The 19,277-nt window shown below is 43.5% G+C and overlaps 1 long non-coding RNA gene across 1 annotated transcript; it reads right to left on the minus strand.

The window, feature by feature from the left end:
• Positions 1–17,767: 17,767 nt before the first annotated feature.
• LOC134089573 (uncharacterized) lies at positions 17,768–19,049 on the minus strand. Its single transcript, XR_009940081.1, has 4 exons — positions 18,567–19,049; positions 18,198–18,346; positions 18,010–18,107; positions 17,768–17,853 (listed from the first exon to the last, which is right to left on the minus strand). It is a non-coding gene; the product is annotated as an uncharacterized LOC134089573 (long non-coding RNA).
• Between the last annotated feature and the right edge of the window lie 228 nt (positions 19,050–19,277).

Here is a 19,277-nt window from a genome sequence, read left to right on the forward strand (position 1 = left end):
GCACCCATGTTGGTCAGCAGGCTGTTATAGTAACGTAACGTTGCATAGGCTAGCCTAGCCTACTACATCAACAACCGCGGTTGCCTATACTGCCCTAACGGTTTCGGTTGCCTGATCAGGTTAGCTTTATAATTTCCCAACAACAGCAAAAACACACGAGTATGTAATGTGTCTAATATTGTCATTAGCTGCAACTCAAACGCCTTTCCCCTTCACTTTTTTACTTTGCAAAGTCAGTAAAAGCCGCTACTGCACAGGCCTGATTCTACATCATCGCCAATCTAACATGATCTACCTGCATCAACGTCATTGGGCAACACGTTTCTTGGAAAACATTGTTTGTATGGGCACAGCACTAGTACCCAATAATTGTAATCATTGTGATGATGTATTAATAACTGAACTGTGATTGTAAAACACCCTCAGAGGCAACACACTGCCATTTGAGAGCTATAAATAGCAGCGTGCCTACTGTACGAAATTATCACAATATGACTGAATGTACTCGATGGTCTTCCGGCTATTTCTAGACCGTGTGTTTGGGAAGGCCGGACCTGGCCTGGGTGCACTGTGAAGGGAGGGAGCCTGATCTGTCTTAGAGGTGCCTACCCAGAGAGAGAGTCTGATCCCTCACAAGCAGATGGCTCAGACTATTATCCCTCCTCTCCAACCGTAAGGTACAACAGAATGGAAAGGGAGAGGGCAGGAAGCAGTGGGTGGGGGGGGATTGTAAGTGTGTGTGTGTGTGTGTCCTGACGTGCTTTGTGTGTGTGCGTGTGTATTGCCATTGTACTGGAAAATCCTGCCGACTACGCCACATCTTGGGCGACCCATGTTGCTGCTTGTCTCACCCTGCGGACAGATGTCAGGAAAATCAGCGACAGCCGATCCCGCTGATCTGCCCGTAATCTCGTGCCATGGCCCCGCTGCGATAGAGTGTTCATGGGGACCTGTCTGTCAAATCACACCAGCCACGCCCACTCCAATTGTCCTGCCCACTTTCCATTGTCGTGCCATGGCCCAGGCCCTGCTGCAATGGAGAGCTCACAGGGACCTGTCTGTCAAACAGCATAAGTCACACCCCCTCGTATGCTCCTCCCAGTGTCCATTGTCTGTCTGGGAGGGTGCACCTTACACCTGAGTGGTTTTACTTGACCTCACCTTTTCATCGCCTCACTCTTGCACTCGTTCATATGACTTTTCCCACTGTAGCTCTTGAACACTGTCCTCTCCTCTCTCAAATTCAGACATTTACTGAAGCTTCTTAGCCTGGGTTTTCCCATACTGCCTTGCGCGGTGATTTCAATCCCGCTGCTAAGCCAGTCTGGAAACTAACGCCCTAATGTTCGCCTGATGTTGGCGAACCAATCACAGAACATCCGAGAAGTTTCCGTTGCCCTCTTGCGTCTACATTCGACGCCAAAGGATTTACGGCAGCCCTTAGCGTTGCATACGAACGAGTTGGGTGAGCTATGCGCATTTGATAGACATCAGTGGCGCCCAATGAACGGATCTGGGCATTTTTTTCAAATACGAGAAAGTGAACGTCTGGTTGCCAGACCACGTCTCATTTGAGAAGTGGGAGGCGTTAGCCAGGCTAGAAGCTTCTCTCTTTATTGACAAATACATGAAAGGTATGAAATTACAAACACTACTTCAACCATATTACCAAGATGCAAAGGGACACTGTTGTTTTATGTGGTGGAATAATATACTTTGCTTGCTCAGTCTGTCTTAGTGTTAGTATGCAGTTCAGTGTTGTAATGTATTGTTTTGACCTTTATATATCATTATTTTATGAGGGGAGTTGTTTGAAGAGTTGCAACTGAATGTCCTCCATAAAACTGTAATGATTTTCAGTATGAAACATTTCTCTGCTCACCATTGTATGTAAAAGGGCAAACATATTTCTAAATGAAATTTCGACAATAAATGTAAATGATGATATTTGCACCCCCAAAAAGAGTGTTATTGGATCATAAATTAGTGAGGGGACACTAGACAGGAATCAGATAGGCCATATCATGCATGTCCAGTGGCTTTCCGATGCTACTGCATATGTAAATACACATTTAATATAAGATCAGGGTTTATCAACAAGACACAAATGAAACTGAACGCCACACAGCATCGTCACTGAGAGGTCAAGCCTAACACGGATACAGTTACCAGCGGGTCTTTCCTGCAGCCCCAGAATAAACAGAGGGACAGGGCTGAAAAGAAAAAGAAAAAAAAAAACAAATAAATAAATAAATAAAAGGAACAAGCCTGGGCCCTATTTTTAAAAAAATGGATTCTGGCATATGCTAAACTAAGATAGCACCATCAAACATTCTTGCAGACCTCAGCTCTTATGTGGCCGCATCCGGTGAAGTGCCTGGGAGGCAGAAGGTTTCCAAACAATTTAGTTTTTTCTTTCTTTGAAACTGCCATAAAAATGGGCAGGGAGGGGGAGGGCGGGGGGGGGGGTTGCGGGTGGAAAAAAAGTGAGAGTCTTGCATATTCACGCATGCTGCGGGCGAACACGGCCTGGCTGTTGGCAGACTCATCTGCGGCGAGCCCTTGACAAAGGTCACAAACAGTTTGCCTGGTCGTGTTATTAAAGACGGAGACGGGTAGGCATGCTGACCGCTCTGCCCAGCAGCGAGCTTCGTCATCAGCAGCAGCTTCAGCATATGCTGGCCAGATCATAAAAAATGTGGCATTAAAATACGGTGGCAGATTGAATTTTGTTTCAGGGTACGTATAGCAAGTCCATTTCTACCACCCAAGCCACCCCCCATCCGACACACACACACACACACACACACACACACACCTCTGTGAGCATGCCCCACTATCCACCACACAGACGTTAATGCTATCTCTGATGATGGTGTTTTTTGCATGCTGTAATTTATGGCTGATTGAGGTCCATAAATGGGAGGCATTGTAAAATATTTCTATTATGCAGGGAATGTCAGAGGGTCATAAAAGCTTAGCGCAGCCCTTTACGGCACTCAATCTGTTGTTGTTCCCGGCAATTTTTACATCAGTTAAAATTCACTGATTATTTTAATGTGATTTCCTGTATTTTTTTGTAGATTCGCTTTAATGTGGAAATCTCTCTCTCTCTCTCTCTCTCTGTGTGTGTGTGTGTGTGTGTGTGAGAGAGAGAGATAACAAGAGAACAAGAGAAGAGTAAGTGCTTCTGTGTGTGTGTGTGTGTGTGTGTGTGTGTGTGTGTGTGTGTGTACACCATTGTGCACCTTTGACCAGCCATTACAAGAGACTGCAAGTCCAGTAAAGGAGCAAGACAGAGAGAGAGAGAGAGAGAGAGAGAGAGAGAGAGAGAGAGAGAGATGGAGAGAGAGAGCATCAGCTGGACTTTATTACAGAGGCCTCTTTAATACAGAAATTATATATCTTTCTTTAACAGGGTTGTAAAGGCTACACAGTCATTTAAGCAGCCGTTGAGACAGATTGATGTTTATGCCATTACCGTTACACATGAAAGACTCCTCAGTGCCTTGCCCCCACATAAAGCAAAAATGAGCTTCATCTGTCATTAATGCCAAAGGGAAGAGGATCCTTTCAGGATACATTTCCTGTCTGTCTGTCTGTTTATTTGTTTACTTGTTTGATTGTTTATTCGTTTATTTGTTTGTTTACCATGAAATGTAGAGACTCAGGTCCATCACTTGTCAAGGAAGAAAATCAATAATTAAATTCAATACAATATATATATATATATACGGTATATATTAGATGATACAGCAACGCACTTTATAGAGTTGAAGGCACACACTTTACAATGACTGTTTTGTAAATGTCTTTAAAATGTTTTATATTTATCTTTATGAACATGTCTACAAGTGGCTATGGACAGCATCTGGCCTGTAATTGCTCATTCAACTGTTTTTTTTTATGTCACTAAAATGACATGATCTCTTACTATAATATAATGATGAATCATGTTTGCACAAATGTTATTTTGTTTCTTCATTTACATATGTATTCATTACCTTTGTGTTTATGTGCATGACTGCGTGGAGGATGCCTCAGTGCATTTAGGGCCCTGCATACTTCCATCATTAGGATCAAATGTTCTTGATTTGCTGTCCTTATTGAATAAATCACAAATCATGCAACAGCTTGTCCAAGAGAACTTGTCTCCCTTCACCTCCACTCTACCCCCCCTTTTGTATTCCATTTCATTGTTTGTGTTGTGATATAATGTAAACATTAATCTGTAATTCTACGACTCTAATCCAGGCTGGCACTTTTGGTGCACCACAAACAGCTGTCACCCACATACACAGAAGAAACCTGGCACGGGGTTAAAAGCTGCCTCCATTTATGGCAGATTTCAGAATCATCCAGGGATCTAAATATAACATGCATTAACATCCTTTTGTATTTAAAACCTGCCATCAGCGTAAGGCAACCTAAATAAGCGCTCCACATAAGGTGGGGAGGGGGCTGACACACACATATGTGCTCATGGACATACATATGCATGCATGCAAACACATACACACACTAACACACATGTGCATACAAAAAACACATATGACTTCATGCACAAACATATGCATGCCCGCAGAGACCCACACACGCACACACATTAATACACAAATATGCACACACACACACACACACACACATTGCATAGGCTACAACATGAGATATTTTCATGGAACATTTTTTGAACAAAGTAATGCACATTGTGATTAAGGCTACAACATGCAGATGATTCAAAAACACATCTGAAAGCCCTAGTCACCATATGCTCCTTCACCATTCTGACCCAAAATAACCCCCCCATGAGACAACAGCCAGCTCATCTCATCAATGAAACGGAGTGAGCTGCTGAAACTGGGACGGGCAAGGCCCAAATCTGGCCCTGTTCTGGCACTGTTCTGGCACTGTATGATCCCATATCAGAAGCATTAAGGCCATAATCTCCTGTCCGGTAATGGCCAGGGATCCTTCAAGAAAATCCCCCGCCATGCTCTCCCATGGCCAACCATGTGTAGCTTGTCTATTTATTTATATTTGAAAATTATTAAGCAGCCCACTAACATCTGTCCGCCCCATGTATAATCTGACAGATGAAAATGTTCGTGTTTTCTTGAGCCCTTTTTCAATATGTCTCTCATGTTATCAGCTTAGTGGCTAAGACAGCAGGATGCGACCTTTGGAGGACGCTGGACAGAACGCTATTGCATGTCCACTCCGTGCCCCTCTCTCGCTTCCCTGGAGACTGAATAAATCTTTTAATAAATTTGCAGCACATCGATTAAAGTGCATCAATATTGTTGTGCTTAAGGTTTGGTTGGTTAAGCCCTAAAAGAAACATTGGGATCAGTAGAAACTATTGCCTAGCACAGGCACGAGCTCCCCCTATCTTCCTTCTTAGGATCAAAACAAGCTTCAGTTGTTCACCATAAGAGAATATTTATTTGTTTGTTGGTTGGCTGGTTGGTTGTGTAGTAAGCTGACCAAAATTGCATGATGTCAGTGTCTATGCAAATCATTAATGCAGATGCACTAGGTCTGTGCTGGGTTTAGTTCAGCCTTAGCAACAAGCTGGAGTGTTCTGAATGACTCTAGAACATTTTGACTGATCAATAACAATCTGGAAAGATTTTCCAAGGGAGTTTGGCCGACTGATTCCAAACCACATGTAGCACAGCTCGGGGTCTTAGTTAGTATTTTATGGAATATAACCAATGAATCACTTGTGTCTATGGCCCTGTTCACACTAGTCATTAGAATGCGTCTTGGGCATGACCCTGCAACAGGCATGTAGTCTAGGATATGAAAAAATCCTTCTTATACTGTATGAACAGAACAAAAACGGTGTGTGTGTGTGTGTGTGACTCCCCCTGAAAGCATAGCAAATTGCTCTTAAACACTCAAACCATCAGGCTTACTGTAGTTAGAGAACCCTCAGAATGTAGGCCTTACTGTAATCCCCTCCATAAGGGCCTAAACCACTGAGGTATGGTCTGGGCACCTCTAAAAATGGACCCCCACCCTCCACCCCCTCATCCTTCCCCTCCCACCTGCTTTGGGATCACTAGTGTTATGAGACAATGAGCCCTAGCATTGATCCAGATCTCCATACACCCAGTCTCACTTACCCCCCGATGCAGGGATTATGGGGTCCAGGACCCCTTTAGAGATGATGGGTCAGGGTCAGCCATGCCGGGTCTAATCTGTAGACCCCATAATGGCTCACGTGACTCACATGGAACGTACATGCAGGGACACTAAATACGTTCCCACAAACCTGGACACAGAGATGTGCGACACATGGTCTCGATAATTATATACATATTTTTTATATATTTTATTTTTATTCATTAATCATGCAGCTCTTATCTCAGTCCCAATGGTTAATTTTGTCACATCTATGTATTCACGTCATTCACCTTGAGTGAACAGTGAAGCTCAGCTAACTGGAGTGCTGTGCTTCTCATGCAGTATGCATGCAAGCTCACCAATCAGAAAGGGCTCAATTTAAAGCAACATTTGGAGTATTCAACTAACTGAAGGTTGACGTTCAGAAATGATATTGTAAATCAAATTGCAATCACAATATCTTGCAATCAGACAAATAGCAATTAGATTTTTCATCCAACTTGTACAGACCTAAAAGATATGAGTGTGTTTGTGGGTCAGCCTAACACATATGAGATAATCCTGCAGGCAGGTTGAATATCAAGTGGCAGCACAGTCTCCCCAGTTACAACAGGTCCTTACACTGCAGGGGAAGCATATTAGGGCAGCTTCATCAAATGTGATGGACTGACAAGAATGTTATAGCAGTATGCAAGTAATAAAGTTGAGATGTACTGTAAAGAAACTCAATGTTTTCATCTGTGTTATTTTTGCTTTTGAACCCTAAGTAAACAACCTGTTCAGCCCTCTTTACTGTAATCCGGTACCTTTATGGGATGCCTCCTGTACTTTTTGTTTCCCAACATGGAGTGATATGTTGAGATATGTTGTTTTTTCCCCTCCAAAAACAAATCATGAGAGGAAAACAATTGAAAAGATAAACACATAAGCATACTACATGAACCAGCAACCATGCTGATCTGGGGCATCTTGTTGTACAAGAAACTTTAGCCTCTGAGAACAAAAACAGCTGACAGGAACAAAAGAGATTTCATGTCATGGCATGAAAGACTCACTCACTCACACACACACGCGCACACACACACACACACACACACACACACACACACACACACACACACACACACTCATGCACACACACACACACACACACACACACAGAGAGGACTTGGCCGTGGCACAAACACATCATACTGAAAATAGATTCCTCAGAAATATATTGACATGATTGGACACATTGCGATTTTATTGTTTTTATTATTTTAAATCCAATCCAAACAGCACTTGGGGATTACGAAATAAAATAAAATAATTCCAGGGAGCATAAATGAAAAGCTTCAAGAAGGTCAAGAGGCAGTGAAGATAACACTGAAACCCTGGATAAGGACAGACGGTGCTTTTAAAAGGATCATGACCAACTTAACAATAACACGTGTCATCAGCAACAAGCTTCTTCAATCGTCATTTCATAGGCATATGAATCTAAATAGCTAAGCCTTAAATCGTGATTTGCAGCGAGTTTTTCTCTGTCTTTCCAGATGACTTCAGTTCAAAACAATATCTGGGGGGAGGAATCATTCTGCTGTTTGGAGTTAGATTTAAAAATAAAAATAATGCCAAAAAAAGAAAAACATTGTGGTCGGAATCAAAATAAGATTGCGCTGTTTTGATGTTCCCAAGATTTGACATCAACACAGAATCAGAATTTTGCTCCCTTGTTTCTCAGTTGCTGATGGTGTTTCATTGTGTTGGAGTTTAGATTGTTTTGCTGCTTTATACTCCCCCAGAGATCGAACATGGAACTTGGAGGGTCAGGGGAGTGGGAGGAAAGACAGTGTTGTGGCCATAATGATGAATATGCTATCCCACACGGTCTTTGGTATTATTTGCCCTCAATGGGGCCTTCCAGGCAGCGCTGCCTTCAAAGCACTACTCCCCTTAGTTTAGGGGTAGGATGAGGGTTGAGGGGGTTAGGGTTAGGAATAGGGTAAAGGTAGTGCCTTTTAGGCTGTGCTGCCTGGAAGGTGCCGTTGGAATAATACCAAAGACCATACTATCCCCCAGCCACCCACAGACACACAGACACACAGACACACACACACACACCAATGAAACTCTTACAGATATGTTGTTCTTTATCATGCCATAAAACCCTGAGAAGCGTTCAGAGTTGACCTTTTCTTCTTTGCCCAGAGCATAAGGACCCTGGTCCAGTTGGAGACGTTGTGTTGCCAGTTTATTTTGTGCTGGCCGTCGGCCTCTGCCGCTGGAAGAGGGGTGGACTGTGGCCTGAGCAGACACACAAGTGAGGGCTAGCCCCGAGTCCAGGAGGAAAGCAGAGCACTGCAGCTTGCTGAGAAATTGTATCTTCCTCCACATGAACTCAACCAGTCCATATGACACACATACACGACGGACAGAGCAAGTTCACATGAAAAAAATCAATCAGATCAATATGATTAAATGGTAATTCACAAGTGGTAACTGTTGGCGCTAGTGTACAAACCTTGAATGTCCTTTTAATGTCTCACAATGTCTTATGCAACTTCACAGCTATAAAAAAAAAACAGATTAAATTAAAATTTGAATCTGCTGTGCAAGATTTATATTTGAAATGACACTGAAGGTCTGAGGCTAAGAGATGCCTTGAGAGGTGTCTCTTGATCAGAGAGACTGATTGTTTGAGTGACTGTCAGAGTCAGTCGGAAGGCCACGCTGGCTTTTCACTTCCTGATTTAAAACACTCTTCCCTTGACTTTGTCCTGCAGCACGCAAGCAAGCACGGCAGATTTACACCACAAGACATATATCTCACTTCGTCAAGAAATTACAGCTGTCTAACTACCACTGGATACGACTGAAGAGAACAACCAGACACTTTTGGACTTGCCATTTGCATTTTCATTTCCTTTAAGGGTCATCTATGCACACAGAGCCTATATCTCATTCCAGCTAGACATAACTATTACTAAGGTCATAGTATAAACATCAGTGAGTAACACAAAGAGCTGCCAGCTCTGAGTTTGTGATTGAGATAGTGCTGAGCTCTGCATTCAGATCTGGCCCTGATCTGGCTCTGATATGGCCCTGATCTGGCTCTGGTTCTCTCTGAGGTCACCTGCTCTTCTTTTTATTACACGTCATCACAACTGTGTGTAATTAATTGCAATGTACAAGACTGATGGGAAGTGTATATTACACTCTTCTTTATATATCTGGATGGTTCCATGGAGAGTCAAAACTCTGTGTTGAACCATTATTTCAGGCGAACTGTTGTCTCAATGGTTCTTTGAAGCACTGAAAAAGGTTCTCTATGGCTTCGCTCTGAAGAACCGGTACTGGCCCTATTATTTTTTAGAGTGTATTGTATACAGCAGCAAGCATTGTATTGCAGGTACTGTAATACTGTACCTCTGTTTTAGCTTTGCATTTGGTTCAGATCTGGTAGAGAGTACCAACTCCTCTTCGTCTCCCTCCTCCTCCTCCTCCTCCTCCTCCATGAGTTCAGGCCCATGTCTTTGTTGCTCATTTGTGTGTTCTAATGACTCCTCTGTGCTGCTATTTCTGGGAGGCATCCGCGGGGCGAGCCAGTCAGCCAGCCAGCCAGCCCGTCGCCCCACCCCACCCCACCCCACCCCGGGCCCCCCAGCCACGGAGCGAGAGAGCAGCTTGTTTTCATCACGTCAGCCTCAGTAGCGCTGCCTCGTCCAGCCGCCCTCACCAAACACACCCGGGCACTCGGGTGCCTCGCCACGTCCACTGCGGTACATCACATTAGCTTCATGCCGCTGCGCTCCTCATTAGCCCGGGAAAACAAATATATAAATACAAATAAAATGAATTAAAATGTATTTACATAAGAAATGGCCAGGTTACAGAGGGTGAGGGAGTGTGAAAAAGAAGGGAGATATATAGACTTACATATGTGCTAGAACATAGAAAAACACATACATGTTGTTCATACACACAAACACATGCACACACACATTCAAACACACTCGTCTGCACAAACATCATATGTATTCTCTACACTTGAGACACTCCCATGCAAGCAAACAATCAAAGTACACAACGGCATACAAGCAAATGATGCGTAAAGAGTAAAGGAGCTGAGACTGTAAGTGATCACACATATAGCGATGCTGCCTGTCCAGGGTGAGCATATCTGGCCAGGTCTTAAATTCTTTCTCAGGCATTTCCACACGCCTCAGATATTGTGCATGTGTGTGTGTGTGTGTGTGTGTGGGGGGGGGGGGGGGGGGTGGGGGGCTGCTAGGCGGAGGGAGTGGGGTGCATGGGCGAGCGGCAGCCATTAATTTCTCCATTAACGTCGCTCGTGGTGTCCGTGCAGAATGCCTGAGCATAATTAAATCAGAGCGTGCGGCGGCTACAGTCGCCATAAGGAGTTTGTTTTCTCTGTATGTTTACCCTGCAGCCATGCCCAACCCCAGTGCACAGGCGGTGGGCTGAGGGGATGTGTGTCACTGGGGGGGGGGGTGTCAGTGTGTGTGTGTGTGTGTGTGTGTGTGTGTGTGTGTCAGTGAATGTATGTGAGTCAATGCGTGTGTTTGTGTCTGTGTGTGAGTGTGTGTGTGTGTGTGTGTGTGTGTGAGAGAGACAGGGAGTGAGAGAGAGAGAGAGAAAGAGAGGGGGATCTATGTATTTGCTTTGTGTGTCTATGTGTTTGTGTGTGTGTGTGTGTTTGTGTGTGTGTGTGTGTGTGTGTGTGTGTGTGTGTGTGTGTGTGTGTGTGTGTGTTGTTGTTGTTGTTGTTGGGTGTGTGTGTGGAGGGGGGTGGGGGTTGAGGGGCATATTTTTACATTAGGCCGCAGGAGCTGAGCAGCTCCTCCTTATCACAACCAATCTAGCACTTCTTTTCTGTTTACCCGTCTGATGCACTCTGAGAGGTCAGACTCTGGTGAGCTTGTTTGCTTTCTCTCTCTCTTTCTCTGTGTGAGTGTGTGTGTAAGAGAGAGAGAGATAGTCTGTGTGTGTGTGTGTGTGTGAGAGAGAGAGAGAGAGAGAGAGAAAAAGTGTGTGTGTGTGTGTGTGTGTGTGTGTGTGTGTGTGTGTGAGTCTCTGAGTGTGTGTGTGTGTGTGTGTGTGTGTGTGTGTGTGTGTGTGTGTGTGTGTGTGTGTGTGTGTGTGTGTGTGTGTGTGTGTTATGTCCGTCTGTATTTGTATCTCTACATGCTTGTGTGTGTTGGCATATGTGCCAGTATGTGTTGTGTGACTGCGTCTGAGCATACAGATGTGCCTCTATGCATATGCTTGTATGCATACAGGGCATATGCATGGACATTTTCATACATTAGAAATTGTACACATACATGTTGAATTTGTACTGTATGTTTGTACTTTAAATATCTAAAGCATCTTAGCATCCAAATATGTGTTCACATGTATGTATATTTGTTTGTATATATATACTGTACATGAGTACAGTATGTGTATTGTGCTATATATTTGCATGTGCATGAGTGCATACAGTATGTGTGTATTTGTATCTGCATACTGTGTGTGTGTGTGTGTGTGTGTGTGTGTGTGTGTGTCTGTGTCTGTGTGTCTGTGTGTCTATGTGTGTGTGTCTGTGTGTCTCTGTGTGTCTCTGTGTGTCTGTGTGTGTGTGTGTGTGTGTGTGTGTGTGTGTGTGTGTGTGTGTGGCGTGTGAGGGCTCGGCCAGTATTCCCCACACACCCAGGTGCCAGTGCATGCGCTCAGGGACGCTAGCAACAACCATCTGCCAGGTTTGAACAGCTAGAGGGGAGGAGGAGGCATTCAAACATGCAGGTGCTGCCCCCCCCTACCCTCCCCCCTCCCCTGCATGCGAGGTAAGCCTAGAGGGAGGTGGAGGCTGGGGCGGGGGGGTGAGGGGCTGGGGCAGAGGCATCGTGAGGGCAGAGGTGGCCTCATTTCGTGCTTGTACTGTTCAGGATTGACATGCTCCTCTCAACCTGTCCCTTTACATCCGCAAGAGGCTTATATCCCGGTACACACAATCACCTGCCTGTTGTCTCCATGTAAGAGCTGCGCATTCTCTCTCTTTTTTTTTTATATACAACCAGCACCACCACCACCACCATCCACCCAACCAACCAACCAGAATCCCTTGTGAAATACATATACACAGGCCTTGGCATTCATCGTATAGGATACATAGGTTGTTAGTTCAGATGTGGGATATTCCCTGTTTACCCACCCCCCACCCCACCCCACCATCCTAACCCATGTGCCCATATGCACCGCTTATTTCAATCTCTGTGGGCATATGCAGCGCGGGATGTATGCCTGAGAACTCCCGCCGCTCTGCGCTGCCATACAGATGTTTACATGTCCAACCCCCACCCCCCCACCCCCCACCCTCCCATCCCCACCACACAATGCAATTACTTAACAATCAACTGCTACAACCTAATCCTGCCTTCAGAGCAGAATCAAATTAAACAGATATGCTTACCTAACCTATTTGCTTAAGGACCATATCTGAGATATAATCCTAATATGCTATCAAGCAGTGCAGCGGGAGGATTTGGGTGGCAGGCAGTTCAGGTGTTCTGGGCTGTAAGTCAAGGGCTTAGCGGAGAGGTTATTGTAATTTTTTAAATAACACAAAAGCAGATTTCATTATTAAAAGGCTGAGGCGACCATCTGTGGACAAATACTTTTCTCTTGTTTTTTTTTTTTTGTTTGTTTTTTTTTATTTTTTTTAGAGCAGCGTTCCTGCATTGTGTTTCATCCCCATATATTACAGTAATTTGTATTATGTTTTGCTTGTTGTTCTCTCTCTCTCTCTCTCTCTCTAGCTCTAGCCTTTTCGCTCTCTCTCTCTCTGATGTCAGATGTCACAGCAGTGGGGGAGAGTTGGAGGCGAAGAACACAAATACATTCTGTGTGATGGCAGAGGAGTAAGCAGAATCGCTGTGCGCTGCTTGTTCGTGTAATTACTTCAGCTCAGGACAAATAACCATTTGACCCTTTTTTTTTTTTTCCCTTTTGTCAGGAATTCCGGGAAATATGGTAGGGAAGCTCCTCTAATGACCCAGCCTCCTCGCCTGAGCTCATGTAAACTAAGGCAATGCAGGTACGTGCATAAAGACATGCTGACATGCTGAGAGAAAATGAATGTGATGAAAACAACACATCTCTGTGTCCAGATAGGGAGAACACAGTTTGTGTGGTTTCCAACACATTGCTTTGTTATTTGTTACACACACAATACAAATATGTGTTAAAAATAACACAACTTGTATTGTTTTTTAACACATCTCTGTGTAGATAGAGACAACACGTATACAATAATTTTGAAAGTGTATCATTACTGAGTTGGTGTCATTTATAAGTAAGATGATGTCATACACACATTTCTCTACATTAGGATGAAGGCAAAAGGTAACACACTATGTGTTTGTTGTTTTCCGTTTACAAAAGCAACTTCCTAAATTCCAACTGATTACAATTCTATGAACTATTCTCTCTGAGTCAACCTCTCCCTTGGCCTTTATATAGACCAACAACAACAACAACAACAACAACAACAACAAGGCATAGCGGTCATCTCTGGTCCCTCCTGAACCATCTGCAGCTGCCTCTGCTGCGTGAGGCCTGACACTTTGGCTTTGTGTTGGCTGCCTCGCGCTGCTTTTGAAGGCAAACACAATGCTGAGCTGTTTGTCACCTCTGGCCCCAGGGTGCGGATAGTTTTAAAAACACAAAGGCAAAGTCGAGTACAGGAAACTGCTGACAGAGACAGAGACCCATACACACACACACACACACACACACATACAGACACGCACACATACACTCACACGAATACATACAAATACACACTGACATACACACAAACTGCAATGCACACACACACATCGACACAGAGAACTATGCATGTTTGCAGACATAAATACACATTGATGTACACGCACACACACACACACTCACACACAAACACACACACACACACACACACACACACTACATGCAAACAAACAAACATACAGAGATACACACTCACACACACACACACACACACACACACAAACACACACTCACAGACACACACACACACACACACACACAAACACACACACTGCCGGGGCCTATCATGCCACCTCGGGGCTCATCTGTCCTGACGGACACTTTCTGCTGGTTGCCCAGGGGATGTGCACATGACAGAACAAAGGCACTAACATAACGTTTGGTGTCCAGCTGTTCGCCTCGGCTGCCCAAAAGCAAAAGCCAAACTGGAGAGCCAGCTAAATATGTGGCCCGTCCATAGAGCTGTTTTCCACTGTGTGCATGGCGCCCAATTGTTGCACTAGTAGAAGAGCATGTTATTGTAACATTGTTACATATCTTTATACTAGCAGTTTGCATGTTCCAGACAAAGCATATAACAACAAAACTATAAGGACAATACTATAAATGTCCTTTGTTGCTGTACTCCAGTGTCCATGTTTACAGGTTAGAGTACGCTCCCAGTGGGATGCTGCTGCTGCTGTGGTGGCTTGTCTAGAGTTTAGCCATGGAGCAGATTTTTGAGCACTTTAGGCCAGTAGCTATAGCGGCTCACCATTTCAAGCTCAGCGTAGAAAGATATACTGTAGGGCTGGCAGTAGCAGCGCTGCAGCAGAGACATTGGTGGTGCGAACAAACACATGCAACTAAACGACAGCAGCTCCGCAACACAGCTCTCCTGCGCAGATAAGACACTCAGTCTTGGGGCGAACTCTTACAATTCAGCTTAATCACATGGTTGTCAGTGACCAATTAAGGGACAGAACTGTGATTGTACAAAGACCACCACACCTTCTGCCGGTGTTTGGGGTTGAGGTTTTGATTCTGTTGCTCACCAGTTGCTGCAGTCATTTCTAAGGTCGCTCCAGAGTTCACACCCTGTAGTTCTGGTTTATGTGATGTGGATGCTTCCTTTATGAGTGTAATGTTAGAAATCCCTTTTTTAAAATAAATAAAAATCATCGTAAAAAGACAAAAGGCATGCCATGTAAAAAGTGGTCCAAATCCAACTGCTTCAAGGTGTGATATCAGCTGAAATAAATATCCTTTATAAATATGTAATTACACATTAACTAACTACTATTTTATTAAACTATTGCTTAACATAGATATTTGGACTTCATAGCAGAAATATGAGTGTGTATGACAGAGAGAGAGAGAGAGAGAGAGAGCGAGAGAGAGAGATGTGTATGTGTGTGTGTGTGTGTGTGTGTGTGTATGATTATGAGTATGTGAGTCTGTGTGTGTATGTGTGTGTGTCTGTCTGTGTGTGTGTGTGTGTGTGTGTGTGTGTGTGCGTAGACCTCCTGCCAGGAGCAGACGTTTCACTGAGAGAGAATCAGGCGTGTTGGAGTCCAGTGATCCACAGTGTTTGTTGTCACACCCCAACTGTCTGCTTCCAGATCTTTGTGCCTGGAGACCCGGTGGCATTTACGGCTGGACAGGGCCCATCAGCAGGAGCTGGTCCATGGAGAGGCCAGGCACTGTCACGCTTTAGTTCTGGTGAATTTCAGGACCAACCCACAGACATACACGTATACACACACACAAGCACACACACACATACACACACACACACACACACACATGCAGACACACACAGACACTCCATTATAAATAAACACTATTAACATGAAGTGATAATGGGTGTATAGATTCAATGCTACTGAACGTGTCACGCTATGAAACTCCCCATGACAGACCATAATTTACACACAGGTTCAAACATTTTGTCTGGCCAGTTTGTCTTGTCAGAGAGTGTGTGTGCGTGTGTGTGAGTTTGAGTGAGCATGTATTGTGTTTGCAAGTGTTTATGCATCTCACTGTGTGTATGTGGATCAATGTTTTTGAGCATGTTTTTATATACTGTGTGTGTGAATGCTTCAGTACTAATAGCGTACTGTATATCTCTGTCAGTGTAAAAGTACGAGCGGATCTGTGTGTCCCTGTGTGTGTGAGTATGTTTGTTTGTGTACAGCATAGGCTCCTCCCTCCCTCCCTCCCTCTCTCTCTCTCTCTCTCTCTCTCTCTCCATCTCTCTCCCTCCCCCCCGCTCTCTCTACATCTCTCCATCTCTCTCTCTCTATCTCTCTCTCCATCTCTCTCTCTCCACACTGCAAAAAATGCCCCTCTTGAAACAAGAAAAATATCCCTAAAATGAGGCTAAAATCATGCATTTTAAGCCAAAAAATCTGCCAATGGGGTAAGCATTTTTTTCTTGGTAAGAATTCTCAAAGTTAGTCTAAAATTCTTGCCACCTGCATTCTTAAAAATAGGCTAACCTTTAACTCAAAATAAGGCCATATAACTCATATTCAGTTACTGGAAATAAGGGAAATTTGCTTATAGTAGACAATACGTCTTGAATCAAAAAACTGTAAATAAGCCTATTTTGCTTCATATTACCGTGTAAAAATAGCTTATGATGCTTATATTGAGAAATTCCCTCTTGTATTGAGAAAATAAAAAACTGTAAATAAGTATGTTTTGCTTAATATTAGCCTGTAAAAATAGCTTATGATGCTTATATTGAGAAATTCCACCTTGTATTGAGAAAATAAAAAAACTGTAAATAAGTATGTTTTGCTTAATATTAGAATGTAAAAATAGCTTATGATGCTTATATTGAGAAATGTCCTCTTGTATTGAGAAGAACATGATAAGTAAATCTATCTTGAAATCAGACAATACCGGCTACCATGAATGCAGTTCAGAAACTTTTATTGCTGAATTTTAGCTGTTTTACCTCTAATCAGTCACAGTCACAAGCCAACAAAAGAATATTCCCATAGGGCAAACATGCCACAAAAAGCAGCCTTTCACTATGGTCGTGGAGTATCACCAGTACATCAATTATCACTTTTAACGTGTGAACAGCTTGGCACAGGCATACACTCTCTGTAAACTCTCATCACAACATGAAAACTGCCCCAAAAAATAAACTAAAATAAATATTAATAATAAAAAAAACACAATGAAACAATTTCCATTATTCTTAATTAGGCTGTGGGGGGGGGGGGGGGGGGGGGCTCAGAGAGAGAGGGGAAGAAAATAGAGAAAAAGAGGGAGAGATGGGGAAAGAGATGAGGGACAAGAGAAAGAGGAAGGGAACAGATAGAAAGAGATGGAGTGAAAAGGTGAAAGATAGAGAAAAAGGGAGAGTGGACGGAGATGGAGAGAGAAAGAGGGAAAGTGAGAGTTGAGAGGGGGCCGAGGGACAAAAAGAGAAATGGAGAGAGAAGATTGGGGGGCGGGAAGAGAGAGACTAGGGGGACAAAGAGGGATGAGAGAAAGAGGGGGAGAGAGATGAGAGAAAAAGGGAAAGAACAGAGAAAGAGAGATAAAGTGGAAAGAGAGGGAAAGGAAGATAGCGAGGAAGGGTACATGAAAAAGAGCGTCAGTTGAACACCTGTTCTAAGAAGGCCTTCCACTCTCCAATGGCCTTCCTGTAGGAAGGGGTGACATCGCCATCATGGAGTGTGTCCCCGACCACTTCAGTCTGTATCACCGAGAGGAGTGTGCAGATTGTCTTTGGGTAATGTAGGTGGAAAACATAGTAACAGCCCATGAGGTAAAGCAGCGTTTCATGACATTTCTCACGTGGAAACGTGCACAATGTGATGCTCCAATGGCGAGAAGGCAGTTTTCTTCTCCCAACAGGACAACTGGGTATGCTTGTGTGCGCAGGAAAGCGTCCGGATTCTCCGAGGGCTGCAAAGACAAAGTGGACTAAATCAAACATGACTGCTGTTTCGCTCATGTTTGTTTTACATGCAATTAATATGTTAGCCTCTGTCAGTTTGTAAGCATGTTTGTATGTGTGTACACCTGCCCTTACAAAGGAAACATGAATCATGTTAGACTCACCGTTAAAACATGGAAAATTGCCTCAATTTGGCTGCGTGCCTTCGAATTTGATGGAAAGAGCTGCGGTAAAGCGGTGAAGACAGCGATGGCATGTTCAACTAAATCAAAAGAAAACAATAATCAGATATGATAAATAAGCACTGAACTCAATATTCTCATCACTAAACCCACCATACCATATAACTCACCACTGTCCATGGTCAGGGGGGGGCTTCATTGCATGCTTCACCACTCCATAGTATTGGACCTTACTATAGAACGAATCCCATCTTTCTCTCAAGTCTTTCAAGAAGTCAATGTTGTCCTTTTCAACAACTCAACGAAACTCATCCATGATCTGAAATGGAAAAGAAACAGAACAGAGAAAAATAATTACTGTTTTAATAGTAATAACTGGGCTGAAAACTCTAGGTTAAGAACATCAGTAAAGTTATTCAAACATTAACATATTCAGCAATAAATGAATACCAAAGATATTGTTGGCTAAAATGAACTCATTTTGTGACTGATTAACAGTGGTTAAGTGCTAGTGTTACAGTTACTGTAGTGCTTCTTACTTGGTCCTCCACGTAGATTTTGAGCCAAACATCTTTTCGTCGAAGAAAGTGCTCTGTCTGGACCAGGAAAGAGATCCCTAATGTCATCTCTAGACAGTGTGCGCAGGATATCCTCAGTGATATTAGCTGATGTTGAGTATAAAGCACAGACACCTCAATATCTACATTTAGTCATTTAGCAGGCAATTTTGTCCAAAACGATTTACAAGGGAGGATAATATTCCAGCTACGTTGCAACAGAGACATTAGTGTACAGTAAATAGGCTAGTTTGTGATACCTAGCCATGCTAACTAGCGCCATAGATGAACTTGATGAACTAGCTAGTTATAGCATAAATTTCATGTTGAAATGCAATTTGAAAAAAACAATACATACCTCTGAGCGTGGCAAGTGTTACTTCGTCGAAATCTTCCATGTCCAATAAATTCTGTGGCACTGGCAACACTTAAATTCCTCTTCTCGGTCACTTCACTTTTCTCATCAAACGCCATGCAAACGAAGTAATGCGCGCCCAAAACCTGGCTCGCTGAAACCGAACAGGTGGAATGTACCAAGTGCTTTCCCACCGAAAGGGGGAGGGTGGGTAGCCTAATCCAAAGAAATGTAAAATGTACTTTGCATTCCTCTTCGATATTGATCCAATTTGTATTGAATTGACATTGTACTTTCAAGTATTTTAGATAAATGCACTTATGTTTTAGTATATGGAC

Source organism: Sardina pilchardus, chromosome 8 (genome assembly GCF_963854185.1).
Source record: "Sardina pilchardus chromosome 8, fSarPil1.1, whole genome shotgun sequence".
Taxonomy (NCBI): Eukaryota; Metazoa; Chordata; class Actinopteri; order Clupeiformes; family Clupeidae; genus Sardina; species Sardina pilchardus.